General features: G+C 40.3%; 1 long non-coding RNA gene across 1 annotated transcript; it reads left to right on the top strand.

Annotated features, from left to right (window-relative positions):
* Positions 1-275: 275 nt before the first annotated feature.
* Positions 276-3968, top strand: LOC137446762 (uncharacterized). The gene is made up of 3 exons (XR_010988710.1): positions 276-352; positions 2017-2173; positions 3885-3968. It is a non-coding gene; the product is annotated as an uncharacterized lncRNA (long non-coding RNA).
* Positions 3969-4467: the final 499 nt, after the last annotated feature.

Raw genomic sequence — 4467 nt, 5'->3', positions numbered from 1 at the left:
TGCACAACCAGTGTAACTAGTTGTGTTTCAATAAAGACTAATAATATGTGTCTAGCTGCGACAGTTCATCTTGGCATTTCCTGCCTGCCTGTCACGGAATGACTAAGCGCTTCTCCTCTCACCACCGAGCCAATTACTGACTCCAGGCTGTTATTAGGGGCAGGGCTATATAATTTTCACAATTATCATATATGTCATTTCATAGTTGTGGACTGTTGACGAGAGAGCTCTGTCCATCTAGGAGAAAAATATTGCCAGCAATCGCTTTCAAGGGCTGAGAGAGGCAAATGTTTACTCGCAGCTTTTCTGACCGGGAATATCCCCTCTGATTTCAAAGGGATTAAGCCTGGTAGTAAGTATTTGCAGAATCAATGCCTTAATCAGCATGCTTAAATGTTTCATTTTGCTCTCTCCAAATGTGTTTGCAGGATGCTAAAGTTGCCTCATGATTCTACGTATGCCGGGTAACTCCTCTTTTGGAATTGCATTTCAGCATTAAAGGACAGCTCTGGCAAGCAGCACCCACTGTTACCCCAAGGTGTGGTTTGTGATGGATGGAGTGGTCAGAATGTCACACAAAGACTTCAGTAGAAATGTGCAAACAATCAGATTGCAATGTGCAAATAATCAGATGACAAAGTTCCAAAATCTCATTAAATAGTGGGATCTAGAAACTGTGGTTAGATTTATTGCTAGAATGAAGAGACACTGTTTACTGACATCAAAGGCTAAGGTAACTTGGGGGAAAAATTGAGAAGAAAGTAGGGACTTTTTTAAAAAAGAAAATTGACATTAATATAATTTTTGTTGGCCTTCTTTTCCCTGTCCTCCTAACATGCAGTCAGCTCTTACTCTCTGGTTTTGCCTTGTGGGTTTGCTGTCATCTTTTCCTGTCTACGCCCTTTTCGTACTGCTGTGTGGCACTAGACCCGGCACTGCTTTTGCCTTCTACTACCCAACCTGTGGGGGTTTTTGAGTGTTCCTCTCTGCCAAAAATCAATAACAGAAATTTGGCTCTTCTTGTTTCCCCCTAATGCTTAATCCTTTATAGGTCACTAAGGAGTTCAGCCATCAAGGTGTTCACTTTCTCTAAGAGGAAATGCCCTTGAAGGTGTCTTGAGCCCTTTCCAAGGACCTCTGGGAAGATAAATAGAATGTCTGTGTTGTTCACGTTGCAAATTTTGCACCTACTTCTTATCTTCACTTGTCCACAAAGCCTGTCAGTGACCAGGAATTTGTGAAGTGAATCTGGCATCTGATAGCTGACTTTGTGGATGAGAAATTCAGGTGTAGGTGATAGCTGTGTCCACACTCGAACTCCACTTTTTTTGCAAGCACGGGTGATGCCCTTGTACTCCAAAAAGCTCTTGAGGCCTCCACACCAAAGCTGTACTTGGTGTACAGCACCTGAATCAGGCAGAGTTTATATTTTGGCAGTGTGATTAAAAACAGTCACTTCACAGAGCACTGGTTTTCTAGAAAACATTGCAGAGGAGGTGTAGTTATCCTACAGCAATTGTATATCACATGAACTTAATGGTGTCTTTGTTCTGTGAACTGTAATAATTAAAATCTAATCCACAGTACAATCAATACTTGTTGCCATTGCTTTCACTAATGTATGCACATAAATAAGAGTATAGAGAGAAGCTCTAAGTACATGTGATGAGGTTAATGAAGCCTTTGATAATGCCTCACTTGGTATTTTCATAGCTGAGGTACACTTAGGTACTGATAAACGTAATTTAATGTTAATAAATGAATAATTAAAACCAGTAACTGCTTACTAGCAGCAGTTCAGTAGAAAAATATTTGAAGATTATAGAAGGAAAAATAAAAGCACATAGGAGTCAACAACATCATACTGCTGCACAAAATAAATATCCTGTAAGGATGTCTTAGGAGGAGGGTTGCACACAAATAAAACCAAGCAGTCCTTCCACACTACTTAGCTTTTTGAAGGTCTAAACTTAAGATTTACTCATGTTCTTTTTTTTTCTTCTGTCTTTTTTTCAGATCAATGAGAGCAAGAGTTCAAGGAAAAGCAGTAAGACTGATTGATTCCCTTCCCTGACGGTTCAGGACCCAGAACCACTAATTGAGATGCTTCAGAGGAGCTCATTGTGCATGTGTTTGGATCTAAACCCTGTGCATAGGTGTTGCATGTTCATAAGTAAGCATGGAGTAGAATATTATTGCCCTGAGCATTTGCAGTCTGTGAAAAGGACAATGATCTCCCAGTTCACAAAGCAGCGTACCAATTGCATAAATTGAGGCTTAAAATTTAAGCACCTGTGTAATAAGAGCAATTTAAAAGGAAATTATTTGGGGCAACATTAAAATAGTAAGGCACCTCTCTCCTGGCTATGGCTGTCAGAAACAGCAGCACACAATAGATGAGGAGACTAGGAACCAATAGGAAAAGTTCAAATCCTTTTGCTCTTGATCTGCTCAGCAGTTGTGTCAGTGTATCTCTCTGTTTCTCCTCCCACTGCAGTTCTTGGTTTCTCCTTCATGTATTTTGACCTTTTTGCTACCTTTGACTTTTATCTCTTTGGAGCCAGACCATCTTTCGCAGTGGCTTCATAAAGCGCAGCACAATGTGTTTCTGGACCTTTGTGCAAGACTTTGGATGCTACTGCAACAGTAATTGAGCAGGGAGGAAATTGATTTCTTTCTCAAGCAGAGAAGTGATCCCAAATATATGTTAACATCTGAGACTTGAATTTTAACAAATGGCTCTTTGGTTCTGTGGCATCCACTTCAGCATGCCATTGACTTCACAGCAAGTATGCTGCAGACGGAAGCTATACATATGCTGCAGACAACTTTCCTTTGGCTGCAGACTACAGAAAGCTGGACTGGCATTAACAGCTGCTTGAAGAATAGGTTACAGTAAAGTATATCATGTTCATATCATCAGTACATACCTTGGATTCCACTATAAGCCTCAAGTCTGGGGGTGAGGAGAGCTCTTCGGGCCATAAATACATTCTCTTGGCGTGATGAGCTATGCAGCTCTGTCCTTCAGCTAAGGGAAAAGAATACTTTCATTGCACAGACATATTCTTGAGACTGCTGAAGAGCAAATCAAGACAGGATTTTCTCCCTTGTTACAGAAAATTTGGAGACATTTCTGTCTGTCACAGATACTGATGATACTCTTGATGCATGTTTTGAGGCGAGGTTAAGTATAAATCTTCATTCACAATCAAACTTAGGTAATTTGTAATTGTGCTTACAGCTAAGTGTAATAAAATACTTCATTATTATTCATTATGTAGTTCGTAGAGTGTTGGCAATTTTCTGAAAGAGAATAGGAGAGAGAATGTAGAAACCAGACAGAAACCTGAGGAAAAGAGAATCGGCCTTTTATGGTGCTTAAAAACTGCAAAGAAGAAACGTACCAAAGGGACAGAGAACCAAGGATGAGATCAAAGAAAAGAGGCATGCTGCTTTTACAAGGAGAGGGCTGTGCAGCAAGAGAAATGTTTCACTGTCCTTAGTACAGAATTGTTCACAAGTCCAAAATAAACATGAGGAAAGAAGTAAACCCCAAAAGTAAACCCCAGAAGTAGAAATCCACTGACTGAGAATGCATCTGAGAGAATGTGTATTTTTATTTCTTTTTAATTTTATCAAAGTTCAATGTGTAGTTGGGAGATAATTTTTTTTTAAAGAGCGTTTATTTGAAACAAAATGTACCCACAACTACCAGGAGTAAGTCCAGCATTAACAGAAATGCTTCATTGCCCTCCCTAATAAGGGAAAAAGGGCATGAGGCAATGTCTCTGGTTGCAAATAAGTTCTCTTTTCTCTCTCATTTGCTGTCAAATTTTAACAAACTTCTTTGCATTCACTTCTCCCAAATTTTTTTTTGATAGATCTGTCACTTGCAGCCGAACCTCTGTGCCATGAAACGCAGTGTTGTCAGCTCACCCAAACAAGCTCTGAGCCACACTATTTACTGTACACAAATTGTGATTAAATAAACAATTCTTGAATGTAGGGCATTAGGGTGTTTGTTTGTGCTTGGAAATCATCAGTGGGTTTGAATCTTACTGAAGAAATTGCTCTGCAAAGCGATTTCCTACCCTTGATTCAGCATGCTGCTTCTGCATCATTCCCAATCCCAGTTAATCCTAGCCATAAAAACCACCCGAGGCTACTGTGTGCTGCTGCAGAGCACAACGCTGTGGGTCAAAGGGACAGCCCTTTTCACCTTTCGTTATTGCCCTCTATCAACCAAATAACTTCTAGATGTTAAAAACATTTGGAGTTAATAGAAGAGACCCCATTAGCACATGCAAAGTGTTTTGCAGCAAATGGCAGGGGGCTGTGCAGGTTTAACCTGTGTATGAGCTCATCAGCATGCTGTTCCAGCAAGGCTAAGGACAGGAGGCCTCTCCAGCAGAGCTTGCAAAAGCTGTTCCACAAAGTGTTTCTGCTAATTGCTTAATGGACGTG

The sequence above is a fragment of the Melanerpes formicivorus genome, unplaced genomic scaffold, assembly GCF_026170545.1.
Source record: "Melanerpes formicivorus ecotype bairdi unplaced genomic scaffold, bMelFor1.0.p_v2 SCAF_18, whole genome shotgun sequence".
In the NCBI taxonomy this organism is placed as follows: Eukaryota; Metazoa; Chordata; class Aves; order Piciformes; family Picidae; genus Melanerpes; species Melanerpes formicivorus.
This window is presented reverse-complemented; position numbering and strand designations above follow the sequence as displayed.